Raw genomic sequence first — 20,773 nt, 5'->3', positions numbered from 1 at the left:
CACACACACACACACACACACACACACACACACACACACACACACACACACACACACACACACACACACACACACACACACAAAGTAGTGGCAGCAGTAGTTTTCCACTGGAGTCTGGAAACAGTGTGGAAGTGTGGAACCAGGAAGTGGGGATGGTGACAAGACCAGTGGGCTGCGTTCCCCCGCAGTGGTTTTCCATTCAGTTTTCCCGAACATGTTTCACAAAACAGGCAACCTATGTGATTTTCAATGTGTGTGTGTGTGTGTGTGTGTGTGTGTGTGTTGAATTCAATGTGTCTGTGTTTTTATTTTTCCTCACAAATGTAGACAATAATAATAACAATAATAATAATAATAATAATAATAATATATATATATATATATATATATATACATATATAAATATTCAGTAACTGCAGGCAGCAATAGTACAGTTTAGTTGTGTAAGATACTAATTACATTTCTCCGGATTCTGTGCTTGTTTTCGGCATCTTGAACAAAAATTTACATACATTTTGTAATTATTTTACATAACAATAATATTAAATACAAATAAATACTGTGTTGTATTTTTCTGTGAGCAACCTACAACAGGAAAAAGATTGATTTGATTTATTCAAAAGTCTGCCACCTTTAACTGTAGGAAACTGTATATACATAACGTTTCTTCAAAACAATCTATCTTTGACACTAAACCAAACCTTGTAATAACTCACTGTGTTGTCTGTGGAAATACAGGAAGTGTTATGTAGTGTATTTCTGTGAGTAATTAAGATTAGAAGATTCTCCATTCATCACATGGCACATATGCATGCCTCAAAAGGCGGCTGGTGGAACTTACTGCCTGCTTTTAACACCTCCTCCAACGCCCCCGGGGACCAATTTCAAACGTCCACTGCTGGTCGGATGGTGATGTTCTGCCTGTTTTTAGTGCGGGTCCTTAATGATGTTACATGGAGGAAACCCCATGTGAGCACGGGGAGAACATGCAAACTCCACACTTTTCACCTGTGCCACCCGATTTCAAGATTCAAATTTTCCGACAGGTTCCATGAACACGTCATTCTTTGCCACAGTCGAATGGGCTTGACGTGGTGACGACTTTCTGTGGATTAGTGGTTTTTCGTGTTTTTTTTCACGAATCCGGCTAAGTAATGAAGACCAATGAGATAAAATATCAATCAAACTGATCCACAGACATCTACCAGGTAAGACGGTACATAAACACACACACGCCTAGTTTGTAATCTCTAACCAGTACAGAGCGGCAGTCTACACCGCACACTGCACGCCGTGCGAAAGGACGTTCAGAACCACAGCCTGCACATATGTAGTACGTTGGATGATGATGTCACAAAGCCTCTTCCTCTAAAACTCATCTCATTCCATTTGTTTTCAAATGTTGGCGTGCCGGTGAAGCACAAGCGTCTGGCTACTGTGGGTCAGATTTAGTCGGGCTTTCAGTATTTTCTGCTACGTATGTGGATCGATTTGGATGAAACTTGAACCACAACATGTTTGCGACGTCCCGGTTCTAACAATACCTCAACCACGTTTGTAGCACCTGCGGCTGTTCTGTTCTTGACAGTTTCAGCCCGAGAAAATCAGAGGACAATAATAAAAATCCAAATGATTACAATAATAAAGGGCTTTCCATTCATATAAATATTAGTCAAATAGCAATAATAACAAAATCAAACTAGAAAAATACATTTTTAAATATATTTTATTAAACATTTATTTCAGTACTGGGTCATCATTGCAGACCTTAAAATAGATATCACAGTTAATCCCTCAGCTAAATGATTTTCAGTCCTCATTTCTCTTCAGGTATTGATGTACAATTAATAGTCTTGAGATTCTCCAAACAATTCCCATTTCCATGTGAGTGTGCTGGTGTCCTTACTTGTAGGAGGTAAAATAACAGAATCCCTGAGGGGGTTCAATGAAGGAGCGAGAAATGCAGCGACCGAGACAGAAAGGTAGAGAACATACATGTGCATGTATGGGTGTCTGCATGTTGTATCCATGTGTATTTGCTTGATTTGATGATGACAACATCCTCTTGCAACACCGAGGTTCTGTGCGTTCACACCTGTCCAAGCCGACAAGCCCCGACCTGAACCACAAACATGGCAGCTGCGCCGTCGAAAAGAAAAAGAAAAAAACGCGCATCCCTCATGCACAGTACGTCATTACCAACACCGTGGAAAGATTGGAAAATGTATTTCGAGAAGTCACGGCAGTGGAAGGAACAACCCTGCCCACAAACTTAAATGTCATCAATCCAAAGGGGCTTGTAAAAAAAAAACAAAAAAACAACAACAGACCGAGGTGCTCCTCACTTAGCTCTCTCGCTCTCTCCAGCAGGCTTGAGGGAGCGACCCCCGGGGGCCTGGAGACAACCAAGGCAGCATTAAGACTTGGCCCAGGTCGCCTGTTGAAGCTTGCCTGGTAACGGCCCGAGGGTTACATGGGCGTGCATGGGTTCGATCTGCTTTCACATGCAAAACTGCACTCAAAGTCCCTGCAAAGTGAATACATAGAATGGTTTCTAAACACATTACATGCGTTAGAAAGTAAGTGCTGAAAACATGTGAAAAGACTGAACGACGCGATCCTGAATTGTGGAGTTAGGACGCTGAACTGTTTCTCACCATTTTTGTGGTCTGCATTTTTTGGGCGGGGGCTAAGTCATGACCCGATGACGTATACCATGTCATACTTTGCAATGACCCCGTCCCCAACACTATACATACACTGGGTCTGAAACGGAGCATCAGTGGTAAAAGAAGCTATACTAAGGGAGAGGGTGAACTCATGCCCAGCCGCTCGCGTGGGTGCCTCCGGGTCCCCCCCAGCGATGTTGCACAGCGAGACGCAAAGCGGACATTCTTCGCTCCGCCCCCCGCAGGAATATAAATTGGCGCCTATGTGCTTGGAACAAAATCAGAAAACGTTAGCTTGGTTATGTTTGCATTAGCAGCATGCTAATGCTGCCCCGCAGTGGTGCTTTGAGGTGAGCAATAAGAGACACAGGAATGGGTTCAGCAGAACATTTAAACACGGAAGTTACTCCAATGATTATATGTAAATGATTATATATTGTAACACGGTAAACACCAATGGCCGTGGTGTCAGTGTCCTCAGTGGACACGGCCCCAGTGTCTCAGAACAAAGGGGAGCTGGCTATATTTTCACCATTTTGAAGCCTAATTTTATATATATTTATAACCTAATTTTATATATATTTCTAAGCTAATTTTATATAGAATTTATATAATTTGGCTTAGTCGTTAATAACACATTGTTCTGTGGTGGGACAAACTCAGAACGCTATTTTATTTTTACTTTACAGGTACTTTGAGAGGTTACATTAGACGGTCCCGGAATACATATCGACTCTGTGTTTATCGGTGGAGATTGTGATAAGCGTAAAAGTATAAAACTCTTTCTGTCCCACATGTCGAGCACGCAATCGCGCAGGTGTGAGGGCAAGGGAATGCAGGTGCGAAGCCAGGCCCGGCCAAGTGGAGGAAGCCAAAGTCGAGGAAAAAAAGTTGATTACCATGAAATGAACTTTATTAGACAGTAAAAAGAGGAGATAAAGGCGTCCGCATGTCCTCCAGTGGCTCTGTAGCCAATTACTGTAGGTCATAAAGCACATAAAGCACATAGTGAGGCTAGTGTCTAACTGAATCAATACCGGCGTGCCTTTGCCTGCATAAGCATGCACACACACGCACACGCACACACACACACACACACACACACACACACACACACACACACACACACACACACACACACACACACACACCCCCACACACATATACTAGAGTGTTTATAACCATATCAATATGAGCAATCTGAGTGGTGTGTGTCTCCGATGTAAACTTTGTGCCTCGTGTTTGTCTTTTATATCCAGACCGCTGCAATTTCTGAGTGGCCGCAAATGTTTGTTTTCCGCCGTTGCCAACGCTGTTCTTTTTGAAGCCCTTGGGGGTGTTATTGTTATAATTACGCCGTATCGGTCTATCAGCACTTCTGTGTCGGCTATTCGTGTGTAATCACAGCGGAACGTGAACGTGGAACGAATCCCCACTAAGTTGCGTATGGGTTGAAACACCACGAGTACTCAAATTTTTGAATGGTGTGCTAGCGACGTGCGTGGCAGAGACAGATGGCGGCGTCTTAATTTTGGCCGCGGTCTGAGGCTCTTAGGCTAATCGAACTGTCCGCCGGCTAAATGAAGCACGGCAAAGTTTTGGGGGGGAGCTTCTGACAGGCTTAATGAGAGAGTTGCCTCATTTGCATAAGTCTAAGAAGGTGGCCCCCGCGCCGTCACTTCTGCTCTTCCTATCTCTCATGGCGCTTTCACACCTACCACGGTTCGTGAACACCGATGGAGCCTGAGGTGGAACGGAGGATCAGTGGCTCACAGCAAAAAGTTTCTGGGTTCGAAGCCCCACTGGCACCTTGCTGTGTTTGTTGTTCAGCTGGGTTTCCTCTGGGGGCTCCAGTTTCCCTTTACCCTAAAGACCATGTTAGGGTTACGGACTCCTGCCAATACCCTTGACAAGCCATTGAAAGGCCATGTTATGGCTGCCCACTGCTCCTTCCATAGATGGCAATTGGATGGATCACATCTAGAGGACAACTTTCCCCACAGAGATCGATAAAGTGTTTCTTCTTCGGCTGGTGTGAAGACTGAGACAATCAAGCAAAACCTGGTCTGCTGAGAAAAGATGGTCTTCCAAGAGAACACTCGTTTGGAATAGGTGAGAACACAGTTCTACAACAGTCTGCACTGAACACGTTACAGCGACCAATTAGGGACGTGCCTGGAGTGAGGACAGAACCAGGGCCTTTGTAGAAATTTAAGGAAATAGCGAAAGAGAATACACGCTCGAGGTATTTCGCGAAAAGTTGCAGCAGAGGTGACTTCAACGAGCTGGGGAAACATGTCGAGCAATTCAAACCAATTAACACCCTGTGTACACGTGAATTGCTTTCTTTTTATGTGGCCGACATTTGTTGTCAAGGGACATATGACACATGAAAAATCTCTATTCACTATCTAAATGTGGAAAAAACACCCTCACTTTACCAACGCAGAGGGAATGAGAGAGTTGAGTGAGCACATGCATATGCATCAAACCAAGAGGTTATTAGGGGGAATTAAATATTACTCCCCTGATGACACCGCATAAGACATCTTAATCAAGCCACGCTTGTCATTAGCCTGCCCACCCGTCTTAACAAGAGTAATACAGCGTTTTCCCAGCTCCGGTTTTCAAAAGTTGATTGTGGCATAAAGTGAGGGCATAGAGTGGCACTTGGCTTCAACTGTGGTTTTGAGCCCGACCTGTTAGGTTTAGATCATCGGTCGGGGTAAAATGGTGGTGGAGCCAGCAACCAAATCCCCACAACTTGTTATATTTCTGCCACTGCATATCTCACTCTCATAAAAATTGCTTTGCTTGTTTGGTTGATGTGGCTCGGGCACCAGAGATAGTGGCTGGAACACAAAAGATGTTGTCTTTCACTGCATATGCACTGGTAGATACTCACCCTCTCTCTCTCTCTATCTCTCTCTCTATCTCTCTCTCCTATGCATCAAGGCTCCATGTTATTAATTCAGATGAAGCAAACATGCTGCCTCTTCAGTCCAAACCCTGGCAGGGACGAGGGTTGGAATATCTTCAGCCTTTGGCCTTTGCTTAACAGCATCGATGCCACACAATGGAATTTCTCTGTGAAAGGGTGATGTGTTATAAGTGTTTTTATTTATGTCTTGGTGTGTGTGTGTGTGTGTGTGTGTGTGTGTGTGTGTGTGTGTGTGTGTGTGTGTGTGTGTGTGCGTGTGTGTGTGTGTGTGTGTGGGTGGGTGAGGTGCTCCACCCAGCTCAGACCCATCTAAATTAAACAGCCAGACTCAAAGATGGATTTTCTCTGCTATTATTCTTCTCGTTATTGGCCGTGATCATTAAGGATCTAGGGGGAGGCGTGTGAAGGGGGATATGCGCACTATGATCGACAGCAATCGATAATAAAGAGGAAAGGAAGGGAGAGGGAAGGAAAAAACATATAGCGAATGAAACACAGAGTGAAAAAAGAGAGGGAAAGGGAATGAGGGAACGCTTCGCATCAAATCCTAAGCTCCATCGATCGGCTCCGGGCAGAGCCCACGAGCATTGATCGCACAGCGGTGGTCTCCACACACCAAACTGAAACAGAAGCAGTGCTGCGAATACTGTACGCTCTTGGATCGGAGAGCCTGAACATTTGTTTTTTACCCACGATAAGATGACAGAATTTCAGCGGGACAGATGTGGAAAAAAATAGAGTTTGATCACTTAAATCATTGGCTTGCTGCCTGAAAGGGCGAGCGTTGCAGGGGGCCTATTACCATTGTGAGCGCAACGCCCACTCACGGCTGCCTGTTGTTCATCTCAGAAGGGTTTGTGTGTGTTTGCGGTTAAATTGGTGGGTGTGTGTGTGTGTGTGCGCATAATGTACTTGAAGGGATTTGCTTGGGTTTATGATTTCAGCATGAAATCCAAACACCCTTAATGGGCAAAATACAAGAGATATAACGAAGATGGCGGCTCAACTGGTGGAATCCAAGTCAGGCCTCAAGATGACGGGGTGAAGGTGTTTTTGCTCGGCTAGTTGTGCATCACACCGGTAGAGGGTACAGAAATTACTTCCAGTGACATCCTAATGACATCACCTCCTATTCTTTCATTTTAGATTTGATTGCAGCGTGTGAAAATGACCCTAATTTTTTTTTTTTAAATACCAAACTGTACAGTACGTAGACCAACATCTGGGACAGAGAGCAAGACATCATGTAAACGCAGAGACTGTTGACCCATACTTTTCTGCAAGAGGTACACACAGAGGTAGGACAGAAGCATGCCAAGAATCGCCCTGTAAACGAAGCTGCACCTGGAAGCATGGCACCGAGTCAACCATCTGAAGACACACACAGAGCAAGGACTGGACAGAAGGTCACCATAATCCAACACAGGTAAAACAAAAATGCTGGCCACAAGTCTCTTGTTTACAATGAAGGAAAACAGAAAAAGGTGAATAACAGACCGTATTTTGAAAGTTTCAAAAGTGATGACCGCTAACACCGAAACAAAACACATTGCCGTGTGCATAGTTTGGTTCCGTTGGCCCCCGGGGACCGCGCCACTCTGTCTCTACTTCAATTGGGAGCATTTATTTTCCATCCTAGAAGACAAGTCTTCCTCAGTGCATTTGGGAAAATTCAAAATGTGCCAATTGCTCTCAGAGGTCAACCCAAACAACTTGGACTATGGAGGCCGTTTTCAAAGGGGGAACCTTGGGACGGCGCTAAAAAAAACCTCACAGAGATTAATTTGATGTGAGCACTCGTCGCCTGCCACAACAGGAAACAATGTGCGTTCCGGGTCGATAAGACCATTCATCTGGATCGGCTTGGAGACACTTTGTCTCCTGTGTAGAGCGAAGCCCACATTCCATTCAACCAAAGTACTCCAAACAAAGAGATAGATATGCCAAATACACGTGAGTTATTGTCTGAAATAAAAGAGACAGCCTTGACCCTGGATTAATGCGAGCGTCGTCTCTGTCATTGTTCAGCATCTTGGACTTTCCTCCGAACATATAGTTCCAGAGGCCAATGAATCCTCAATAATGAGTTTTATAGTCTTTAGTAGCAGTATGTCTCCTAAGCACAGCTAGGTGAGTAAAAACTACAGGGGTTGGGAATGATGATTGCAACTCATAATGATTTTCCACCAATCAGCTGCTGCCAAGTAATATTTGTTGCCTGTGTTTGGGTGAAGATAGAGCAGTGATGGGAGACTCGCAATGATTCGTGTGCAGTGAACAAATCTCGACATTAATTCATGTGAAAACAAGATGATGGTATTTGGCATAATTCCTATTGAATGTGACTGCATTCCACCAACATGTCTTTTTTCACAGAATGCAGTGATTCTTGCAGGACTTCCATTCACAACTCAGAGCCGAACCGCCTCTTCTGACTTTCGTTACACCGACTGAAAACGAACGAAAAGTCAGAGGATTGGAACAGATCTTTATTTCGGACTCCCTAGTAAATAGCCAAATCTCCAAACAGAGCCGAACCCTTCATCACTACTGTAGAGTTTTCTGACTGAACCCTCGCTCATTTATTAAAACAAAAACTGACATGGTGCTGTTATTGGAGGAAAAAGTCCCCAACACATTTCCAGGGAAATAAAGGGCGAAAAGCTCTTAATTATGAATTATGGTCGACCTGTGACAAATTCCCCTGAGTCAGATCAAATCAGCAAATGTCCTCAAAGGTGGTTCTTACTGAGGTGAGATCACAACGCTAGCGTTTGTTTAATCCGCTGAAACACTGCAGCTTATCGCTCATTACAAATGCACGAGACAATCTGAGAACATCCAGCCAATTCAGACCGCCTGCTGGGTGTGACGCTAATCCCATCATTTGTTCGCCCTCCCAGACTGCGTGGCACTTGCCGAAAATATGAATCCGCCTCAGATACATCATCTTTTTCTCGTAGTATGTTGGGAGATAGGATAGGCATACGGCAACGTACCAGATATACCGTTTTCCCGCGGAAGCAACGTTAGACACTTGCATACACAACTTCCCTCACTTTCTCGGTTTTTCACACATTGGTCTTCACCGACAGGAAAAACACATGGACGCACCTTTTGCGCACGCTCATGCGTGCAAAAGAACTCAGACTAGCTCAAAACCCAATGACTATTCGAGGCACGTGTATACAAAGGCGTGCGCGGACTCACACAGTCAACTGAAGCACCCGGCGTCGGGGCGTGTTTGGGGAGCAGCTGTTTTCCCTGCATCTCCGGGTTGCCAGGCTGAATTAGAGAGAGTGCTGCTCTGCCTCTTGTAAATGTTTCATGATGTTTACCAGGCTGTTTGTACTGAGAGCAGATCAAGGGCTGCACACTCCCACTGGCGTCCACCGGGGGCAGAGGGGGGGACTCCAGGGGGTGAAGGGTTGGAAGTTGTAAGGGAGAGAAGGATAGATGGCTGGAACTGACGGATTAATGTGAGGGTGGACGATTGATTGGCTACGGTGAAGACAAAAACAAAGAAGGTTGGGAGGAATGTCAGGGTACCAAATTCCAAAATGGCCGACCATTAAACTAACCGTTTAAAATGGTCGTGCGAGACGGAACGGTTCACATGACTCCACTCAGGCCGAGCTGGGACTCCGGTTTACTCCCTCTTGTCAAGGCTAACCTGAATGTAGCGGCACCCGCTAAGTGGGTGACAGCGGCGCATTAACCCCACCGCCACGCCGACTGACACCGGGGGGGACCTCGTCCCGACAGCCATTAAACAATGAAGAGAAAAACACATTTGTATTCCGTCCACAGCAGCAGCAGCAGCAGCAGCAGCAGCAGCAGCAAATACCCTCCCTCCCTCCCAGACTCCCTCCTCCACCATCCTCATCCCCATCCCAGTCCCTGTCTCAGACCCTACTTTCACTTTGTCTTTGATTATTTCTTTCATTTTTTCCATAACACCACACCATCTGGACTAATTTTTCCTCCTTTACTAGTCATTACTCACTTTCCACCACTAACTCTCTCTCTCTCTCTCTCGCTCTCTCTCTCTGTTTGTCTCCGTCGCTGCTTCTGCGCTTGCTCCTAGGACGGCACTTAAAGACGATAATGGACATTCTCAGACAAGATCAGTGCTGACCTGGAAGTGAGGCGGGGGGGGGGGGGGGGGCGTTTAAGCTGGCAGTGAAGGCTTACAAAGCCCCCTCTGTTTCCTCCCTTTAATTACACACCTGGCGCGCCCAGATTGCGCCCGGCCATTTATTGAATTGGTATCATGTAAGGAATTCCGGAAAAGTGAACCCTCTTCCCTCCACTGAGCCATCTCCACTCCTTCTAATTCACTTAATAATTCCCTCATATCTGCTCCCTCTCTCTCTCTCTCTCTCTGTCTCTTTCCCCTCTTGTTCTTTTCACCCGCCTATTCTCTCGCGCTCTCTTCCCTCTTTGCGTCGATATGCCCACATTTTGTGGCTTATCACTCTTTCTCTTTCTTGCCTTCCCCCTCCCTTTCACTCTGTCAAATGCTCTGGAGTTGAATTTTCAATTTCTTTATCGGGGATGGTGATTTAAATGTTCTCCGGATGCTTTGCTTCTCAAATCTCAGGCTCTCTTTCTGTAGCTCCGCTATCTGCCAACTGGTTTGTAGTCTCTCTGGTGTCTCACCACTTTTTAATTCTTGCTGTCCTTACTTTCCCCCTCTCCCTCTCTGTCTCTCTCTCTCTCTCTCTCTCTCCAACTCTCTTTCCCACAACTTGTTATTAGCCTCACGCCTCACACCTGACAGCCCTCCACTTCCTCTTCTTCCACGACCTGCGGTATCTCCTCTTACTCACTTTCAAAGGTCACCAGGGCGGCGCTTCGGCATGATACTTGATCCGACGGATCTGTCATTTCCCTTTTTTATGAACTTGTGTTTTCTAAGGGACATGCAGGATGTTTCCCTTTTTTCGTTTAACCGCTCTCACCAATTTCTCCTGGTTGGCCGCTCGCTGCTCTGCGGCAGTTTTCCTCTCCCCCCCACGGCACTGCTTCAGAGTTCCGCCACTGGCCACTAGGGGACGACATACCCACACTCACCGTGCAGTGAATCGATCTGCAACTGCAGCCTCTTGGTCCGCTGCAATCAAAGGGCATGTTGGCATGCTGAGCCTCCCATGGGCTCACCCCACCCCCCCTTCAACCCTGCCTCCCCTCCTCTCCCACATCACCCGTTCTTCTCCCTCGATCGCCCTCCACCCAAACCTTTTCCGCTTTCTTAAATCAGCTGTGATAAAAAACAGATGCCAGATTGAAATGTCACGAGCGTATCTCAAACTGCCACAACATTAACCTGTGCAACCCAAGGTGCCTGGCTCTCCTGGGGTGTGTGTGTGTGTGTGTGTGTGTGTGTGTGTGTGTGTGTGTGTGTGTGTGTGTGTGTGTGGGGGGAGAAATGGAGGGAAGTGGGAGGTGAGGTGGTGGGGGCCGATGATTATGGGCTCCTTCCAGAAAGCAACGAGATATACAGGCGGCATAAGTAGAGGAGGGCCATCCAACACATCAGGAGCGAGGGTACCGAAGGGGAGGGAGGGAGAGAGAAGGGGGAGGGCGAGCGGGGAAGGGGCTGAGGTCGGACAAATAAGGCATGAGAGGCAAAAGCTCCATGCGGGGAGATGAGTTGAAGCGGGACAAAGAAGGTGAGAGGTGGGCGGATTGTCATACCCCGAGAAAAGAAAGAAGGGGAGAGAAGGAATCCACAAGTGAGCAAGCACAGAGCATCGCAGATAGGGCCAACATAGGCTCTCTCGGTGGGGGCCATTTGCTTGATAACAGACTGATGAAACCCGCGTCTGCGCCCAACGCCTGCTATAAATCTTGTTATTTCCGCTATCTCATTGTTACGCTCCGGTCTTCCAGCCCTCCATACCTTTCCGTTGCTCTCGCTCTCTCTTTTTCACCCTCGTAGTACTTCCTCCCGTTCGCCTTCAGCCACACAACGCAGCTACCGGAGCAGCAGCAGCAGCAGCAGCAGTGCATTTCAAAGTATGAGCGACGGCAGGGAGCTGGGAAACAATTGAGGTCTTGAGAGCGCCTGAGGAGCTGCAAGTCCAGCAGTCAATCTGTCAGTCAGTCAGTCTGTCGGTACCGTCAGTCAATCTAGACGTGAGTGATTACTGATACACCTCTGATACAGAGTCACAACGGCAAGGCAGCCTACACTAGATGAAGGGCTTGGTGATGGTGGACAGGTTATTGCAAAGCACTTTGTTGATCTTCCTCTGCATTTTACCTATTACATTACATTACATTACATTTAGTCATTTATCAGACGCTTTTATCCAAAGCGACTTACAATTGTTCAAACACCGACGGACGCAGCCATCAGGAGCAATTAGGGGTTAAGTGTCTTGCTCAAGGACACTACAGCATGCTAGCAGGAGGAGCCTGGGATCGAACCAGCAACCTTTAGATCACTAGACCACCAGCTCTACCGCCTGAGCTACCATCCCCGTTTTCAGAGCAGTGGGCAGCCATGGCACGGCGCTCCAGTTCTAGTGACAATGCCTTCGTCAATGTCATTGGAAGACATTTCTAACCCGAACATGAATGTATTTAAGGTGAGAGGAAACTAGAGTGCTCGGAGGAAACCCATGTGAACATTGGGAGAAGACCGCAAAGGCAACAGTGCTAACCATTGAATCACCATCGCCCCCCGTTTGGGGAAAAACACACCTTATAGGTTTGACACAACGCCCGCTTTATGAATATTTCCCCGAGCAGGCTTCCACCTTGCTCTCACCACCCACCTATTTATTTCTTTCCCTGATGCAACCTTCACCTTTGACGCTCCCTCTGTCGCTGCCTCGTCCTCCCATCTTCACCTCCTCTCTGCGTCTCCTCTCCGGTGACACGGTCATAAATCACCGGGGCTGAGTGGGGCCTTGTTTACGTTGAGAGGGTAATTATTCGCAACATATGTAAGCTTTCAGGCCGTGATGAATTAGCTGCCCTAAATAGGCCACTTCTGAGTGACACCCGTGCCCAGGTTTAGCTTCTAGCCCCCATTGTACTTATTGAAATGGGGGGGTTGGATGGGTAACAGAAAGAAAAACAGCCAAGTTAAGGTGTGGTACACATTAGAGAGTGGTTCACAAAAACAAGGCGAGGAACGGGCGCCCAGGGGATCTCATTGTGAGGGATGGCTCACCGCAGTGGCCACGTGAAGCTAGCCTCAACGGCGGCCATGGTCAACCCGCAGCTGACATTGAGGCATGATAGAGTGCAGGTGCTTCCAAACTGGGACGACAGATCGCCGCCGGGTCGTTCCATCGTTCCATCACTACACGCCTGCCGACCAAGGCAGCAGCAAGTCAGGAGAGACAGGGGCGGTTCGGGGAGGTCTGGAATCAAATTAAGAATGGGGGATGGGATATTGTTTGAAGACCAGTGTGTGTGTGTGTGTGTGTGTGTGTGTGTTGGAGAAGAAGGTGGCAGTAATACATTTACACCGGAATATCATTTTTCTTCTCCCTTTCGATGAATAATGTTTTGTAATTCATCGCCGGCTGAGTAGCTGGTGAGTGGCACTACTTTGGAGTAGAGGGAGATGTAGAGCTACAGGAAGTGTTACGCTCACTGACTCGGACAGATGTGAACAGATAAGCAAGACACAAAAACAATCAGGTATGAAGTCAAATTCCACAAGGTTTATTCCAAAAATCAAGCAGGAGGTCAACAGCAGGTCAACAACCTTATCTGGCAGGGAATCAGGCAGAGAATCAGGGTCAAGGGAATCAGGCAGTGGTTCGGACAGAGGGTACAGGAAACAGGTAGTAGTAGGGGAAAGCTCAGCGTAATGCAAGAGACAATCTGTCAGAGAACAAAGGGAAGTAGAATGGAATTTATACTGAGGGACTAACAAGAGAATGAGCTGCAGGCAGGGAAACCAGGTGAAGGGAAGGGAGTGACGTGGGCGGATCTGAAATGACATGCAGGTTAGTGACATGTCATGAGGTAATGACCAGATGAAAATAAAAGATGAAAACAAAAATAAATATTCAGGGAGGGATCAGGGAGGATTTGTGACAGTAAGAGTGAAAAGAGAGAGAGAGAGAGAGAGAGAGAGAGAGAGAGAGAGAGAGCGAATAGGGGGGTAGAAACAAGTGGAAATGCCCTTCAGACAGCGTGGCTAGCCACAATGCCTGGCAGGCCGCTATCTTACCAGCTCACAAACACACATACACACAAACACACACACACACACACACACACACACACACACACACACACACACACACACACACACACACACACACACACACACACACACACACACACACTCACACAACTTAACATTCATTACAGCCATAGCTCTGAGCAGCATTTATCAATGTTCGGATTGGGTCGCCGTGGCATTATAAATAGGCACGCACACGCAAACACACACGGTCACACACATACTTAAGGTCAGAGTATGGTGTCTGTATGTGCGTGCGTCCGTGCGTGCGTGCGTGCGTGCGTGCGTGCGTGCGTGCGTGTGTGTGTGTGTGTGTGTGTCGAGGGAGATGGGTGGGGGGATGTCCTGATACAAGTGACTTTGCCGTTGTCAATGGTAAATCTGTTACATCTTACCTTGAGGATTAATCTCTCCTCTGCTCTCCATGCACAGCACCACTCTCTCTCTCTCTCTCTCTCTCTCTCTCTCTCTCTCTCTCTCTCTCTCTCTCTCTCTCTCGCTCTCTCTCTCTCTCTCTGTGTTTTCATCCTCTCTTTCCGTCTCTGGCCAGTTTCCTATGCCTCGTCTCGTTGGCACAGTTCTTCCTTTTCGGTGGAGGTGTGCGTATGGATCCAGCTGGTGTGGTGTCATGCTCTGCTGCTTGGAGCGGATCAGTAATGGCCGCTGTGGCCAAAGGAGCAGCTGGACACACACATGCACACACACACACACACACACACACACACACAGGAAAAAGACACTTCCACCAAGAGACGTGGCTGCTCTTTCCCTCATTACCATAAGGCGTGCCGCAAAAGGAAGGGGGACAGGTGGAGGGAAATATGTGCCATTGTCTGGTGGCAGCACAGCGTCCAAGACTCTTGGGAAACAGCATCGACCATGATGGCCCCACGGCTTTCGCTGTCCGTCCCTCCTCTTCCAACCATATGAATGCCACCGGTGATGAGTTTCAGCCCTAAATCGTCCATTGCTGGAGCGGATCCTAAATTGTAAATTGTCGCAAAGAAACCGAAACCCTCAGGGTGGGGAACGCCGCTCTGCCCATGGCCAGCCAGACTGATTGGATGTGCCCATGTTGTTCTATTCCCCTACACATCAGACTGGAGTGGATTGAGCTGCTCGAAAAACACACTCTTTCCAGTTGCTGAGAGGGCTGGGCCAAGAAGGTATCTCAATACAATGCATTTCTGTGATCATAGGCTCTGTTTACCTTAATCAGAAGTGGGCAAAAAGTTAAAAGAACAGAGGTGGAAAATCCAGGTTCAGAATTTCAAATACCACTCTGGGAGTCAACCGTGTGCACTTTCTAAGCAGCAACAACCCAGAGGTCCAGCAAATAAGTGGAATCAGCTGGATCAGTGATGGCTGGAGCAAAAATGTGGAAATAGGACCTTTTATTCACCTTCTGAACTTGTAATTCTCCACCTCTGTGAAAAATTGACGCAAAAGCCATAAGTATAAATACCCTTCCTTGGTCAATACCAAGCAAGGGAAACTCATGATGGATTGAACAAAATTGTAAGTGCGCCTGTTTCATAGAAGGGTAAAACAAAACCAATGTCAACACCAGCAAAGAAGCAGGTGTTATTGTCCTCATCCTATCAAGAGTGGGGAAGGGTAGATGTAACCCAACCAAAGAGATGCTTCTGACATGATGAGTGTAAGGTGTAAGGAGGAGTCTCACATTAGTCCCTGAGCGAAGAGAGGGTTTGAAGAGTAATAAGTTAAAAAATATGTAAGATGTAAGATTAAGTAAATTGTTTAATTGGGATCAGCTTTCAGGACCACTTTGCGGGAGGGATGATGAAGTTAATGATGAAGTTAATGACTCATTACTGAGACAATGGGCTCTCATTGGGCCTCTCACAGAGAAGAAAACAATTGTACTTAAAGGATATACTCAAGTATTTTTTAACTTAAGCCTTAGTTATCTATCTAAAATCTCGCTGCGTCTTCACAGTTACATCGCACCGTTCTTAAGAACTCAGATTGGTTCAGTGAAATAAAGGCGAAAATGAGCCGAAGTACTCGAGAGAGTGAGCCAAAAAGTCCTTATGAATACAAAAATGAGAACAGTAGGTATACTCCGTGAGACCCCATGAGACCGGAAAAATGAGTGATCACTGAGCTCCACCTTTTCAATTGTACAAATATAAAGAAATATTTTGCAGATCAGATCTGACCCGCATGCCTGGACAACCATTAAAACAGAATGTAAAATGGTATTATATCTATCATAGCGAAAACAAAATATATATTGCATATGGGTGCAGGCAGAGTGGAGTTAAAAAATGAGATGGAAGATGACAGAAAGTGAAAGAGGTTTTATACAGTGTAGAGCAGCGGAGATGAAGGATGAAAATGCGAGTAAAAGCAAGGGGAAACACACTGAGGAAGATGGATGAAAAGTGAGAGAGGAAGAGAGAGAGCGGGGAAAAAAAGGCAAGTTCATGGGCTATGAGTGAGCAGCTGAGATGAGAAGAGTTGAGGGCTGAGGGAGCCGGGAGGGAGGGATGGAGGAATGGAGATTAGAATGGAGCGAGGGAGGGAGGGAGGGAGGGAGGAATGGATGGATGGATGGATGGCTTTAACCGGAGTGAGGGAGAGGGAGAGAGAAAGAAAGGGAATCACTGTTACAGCAGCGAGACAGGAAGAGACGTGCGGCCAAAATGAAGATGGAGAGAGAAAAGATAGATGGATGCTGGGCCAGAGAGATCTACTGAGTTTGTGTGTGCGCAGTGTGTGTGTGTAGTGTGTCGTGTGTGTGTTCGTGTGTATGTGTGTGTGTGTGTGTGTGTGTGTGTGTGTGTGTGTGTGAGATTGTAGTGTGTTTGGATTGGAGGACATGGCATAGAGTCTGAGCCTGGATACATTATTCATCAGAGTGCACTGCGCTCTGGCCCTCCACACACACACACACACACAAACACACACAGGCACACACACACGCACACACACAAACACACACACACACACACACAAATAGCCGATTGCATTTGCACAGATGCGTTAATACACATGCATACACAGACTCACACACATGCACGCATTCAGATTCAGACAAACACACACACCACACACAAACTTTTTTCTCTCTCACACACACACACACACACACACACACACATACACATACCCCCCCCACACACACACAGTTACCCATGGGGCAACTGTCACTCAAACAGGGACGGTTATAATTAAGTGAAGGTTGAAAGCAGTGAATCCCAGAATCTTTTCCTCTTCCGGGGGCGCTGCCATGGCTGTTAGTACTGCCATGGTTTGTGTGTGTGTGTGTGTGTGTGTGTGTGTGTGTGTGTGTGTGCGTGCGTGCGTGCGTGCGTGTGTGTGCGTGTGTGTGTCTGAGTGTGTGTGTGTGTGTGTGTGTGTGTGTGTGTGGGTACTTGCATGTGCGTGCATGTGTGTTTACTTAGTTCAACGCTCGGAACACTCATGTTTTTGTGATGAAGGCCTTTCTTAGAGGGCGTAAACTAATGATGCACTCCAAGGTCCAAGGTCCATCCATTAAGGGAGGAGAAGGGGGGGGTCTCTCACATATTTATGGAATTATGAAAAGTGGAAATTCGGCAACACAGAAGAGGAAAGCTAAAGGAAACAAGTTTGAAAACGATGTTTGCAACTAAATGTCGATGACGAGCTGGAGTGCTGAGAGAGAGGGACAGCAATTTGTGGCTCCAGATAAATGCCCTGTTCTTTCTTTTACATCCATCTAAAAAAATATTAATTGGAAGTCCATCGTTTGCAGACAAATGGTTCAATGTCATACAAATTTGTTTTTTATTGTGTGAATGCAATCACTAATTGCAGATGATTAAGTGCTTCTTATGAATGCACGGCAATTGCTCAGGGACTCTGATTTTTCCAGGGAAGTAAAATTACGTCATATCATCCAATAGCCCAATATCAACTATTTATTCTGTTTCAAGTCATAATTGTCAACATTCAACGTATATTGCATTCCATGTAGGAGGCAGCTTCTAGATCTGGAAGGGGCTGAAGTGAAACTTGACCATCCTCTAACCCCCTCGCAGCCCATTTGTTTCCGACCTCGTATGGATACTAATCGCCAATTCCAGGTGGTGTCGATGTAGAACAATGATCATCATAACAGCCCTGTCGTCTTCAAGCTGTTATGCAGAAACGCCAGCCTTCTGGTGTTCTTCCAGACAATATAAATATATAAATATACAAAAAGATATATCTAATATAAATATAAGAACAAAATAGATTTGGATACACAGGTTGGGAGCCATTCCTTTAGATCTAGCTTAAGGCAGAGAAACACTTTCATTGAATGGGCGAAAATTATCCAAAAAATATTTTTTATTTATTTCATTTATATTTCTCTCCACTGTCCCATCCCGACAATCCGCCCCATCTTGAAAGTTGCTTCCCCGGCACTTTTCACCTTTTTTCTTTTTCTAACCCAGATTCTTCCTCTCGACTTCTCTCGGCGCTCCAAAGTAAATCTGAGCCATGCATAGCAAATAAATTGCCCTGTCAATAGAGGAGCAAGATAGCAAACGTCGAGCACAGATTGCTTATGTCTGCTCTTTCATCCTTTCTTGCCGTCTTCCTTGCGGGTCCCTTATTCACCCCTTCTCCTTCAATTGTGCTCCACCTTCACTTCTCTTCTCCTTCTTCCCCTGCAAGTCTCCACCAATCCGCCTTGTTTTCAAAAAGGATTTCCCTCCTTGAAACCCCTCTCTCCCTGTCACCCTATAGTCTCATTTATTTCCCCGCCTTTCTACAGTATAATTTTCAGTCTTGCAAGTTGCGAGTATTGCTTGCTTCTCTATTATTTCCCTCCGCACACACACCACCAGATTCGCTTGCTCTTCCCTTCCCTTCCCCATCCCTCCCTCCCTGGCTGTGGGGGTGATGTATGGTCCCTGTCACTGCTAGAATCAATGGGACGCCGGTTGTTTTAATTTAGCCCGGGAGCCCAGCGGATCTGGATCCTAAGCGTCATGGAAGAGCGATGGCAGTGGCCTTTCTTCAGATTTTTTTTTTTTTCAAATCCCCCTCCCTTTTGTCCTCCTTCATCCCCCCCGCATTGATCAACACTTAGCTCCCATCGGACGGACTCACCGCGGAGGCCCTCACCATCTGGGCCCCCAGGGGGAACCGCCGGACTCACCTCCTTCCCGCTTACATGCTCTGGATTAGCATCAGGGTCGAGCAGCCACAGGCTTTAGGTTGTCGTTATCATTATCAGTGAATTCCATCCCTTCTGGAAGGAAAACCATGGCAACATCAGCGAGGGAAATTCAACAAGAGTAAGAGGCTGTAAGGAATCAGAATAAAAAGTGTCATTAGTCATTCATTTTAATTCTGTTTTGTTTTTGGTATGTTAGTGCCGGATCCCCTGAAACGTGATCCTGGATCTTGGACTGGCACGTATGTGAACCACCGCAGCAAAAACATCTTGCGCATTTATAAAATCGCCAGGAGCAACCAAATAAGTTGAAAAAACCTTTCTTGAAGGAAAATTCGATTTTTCTGGATTCGTGTTCCTTTGTGTTTATTTTATCTCTCAATGTATTTTCAAAACCGAGTTTGATTTATAAATAGTACAAAAATGTTAAACCATGGAGTTAAATATTCCCGTTGGATTACATGGGGAAACACAGTTGACTTACCGAGACGCTGAATAGCACTGAACAAAGCGACCATTCAGGTCATCATTCATCAATATTCCATGTGATGTGAAGTCACAATGTGAAACCGTTTTGTTAGAATTCAACCTTTAAATGGTATTACTTTTACACGCACATGGAGACATCGTTGTGGAGGGAGCGTGTACCAACGTCTACCAACATCTACCATCGAAGAAGAAATCCTGACGTCACTGACGTCACTTCCGTAAACAAGACGAGGATCCGGTTTTGTTATGGATGAGGAGAAGCAGGTGGAGGAAGATCCAAATCATATCGTGGACCTTAATCTGACCAGTGCGATAGATCCAAGTCAGTGTAAGCAGCGTCTACTGGACTTCATTTTCCGCGATGATAGTTAGTTCTCCGACAGTGACGCTAAATCTGATATTATCCCAGACTTGGAGAACATTTCAAACAATGGATTTCAAGATTCAAGAGATTTATTCATTACATACCTATACATACTTTCATACATATATGCAGTGAAATGTTAATCCAACGCACCCGGTGATTACACACAATATGTCCTGGACTGAACACAGTAGCTAACTAAGAAAATTTCTTTCTACTAGACCAACTAACTGATTCCTAAAACGTAAAACAGTAAGTTGAATACTTATTGAATAAAATAAAAATATATAGAATAAAATAAAATAAAATAAAATAAAATAGAATAGATAAAGGGAATAGGCTTACGTATATGGGATAGACTTATGTACGTATATGGAATAGGCAATTATGTAAATACAGATATGTGCATTAAAGTGGCATGGGAATAAAGTCAGGTAGTGTTTGTGGGATAATACAGCACAGTATACAACAGTACGGCGCAGCAATACGGTAACACCAAACAACCCAGAGCAGTGACACAGTATGCAGAACAGTATGCTACATACAGTACAGTGCGGTAGTGGAGCCTATGTGTGTGTGTGGCTCAGTGAGGACCCCTGGTGAGGTCAGCATTGACAGTTCTTATGGCTTGCGGAAAAAACTCTGTCTCAGTCTCCAGGTCTCGCTGTGTGACTGCGGTTGCGCTTGCCTGACCGCAGCAGCTGGAACAGTCCGTTGTTGGGGTGATGAGGATCCTTCATGATCCTGCGGGGTCTGCTTCTACACCTCCTGGTGTAGTAAGCCCTGCAGGGAGGGGAGGGTAGTTCCAGTGGTACGTTCAGCTGAACGCACCACCCTCTGCAGGGCCCGCCTGTCCTGAGCAGTACAGCTCCCAAACCAGGCAGTGATTTTGCCTGTCAGGATGCTCTCCACTGCTCCA

Source organism: Zeus faber, assembly GCF_960531495.2.
Source record: "Zeus faber genome assembly, chromosome: 1".
Classification (NCBI taxonomy): domain Eukaryota; kingdom Metazoa; phylum Chordata; class Actinopteri; order Zeiformes; family Zeidae; genus Zeus; species Zeus faber.
Note: the sequence above shows the minus strand (reverse complement) of the source record.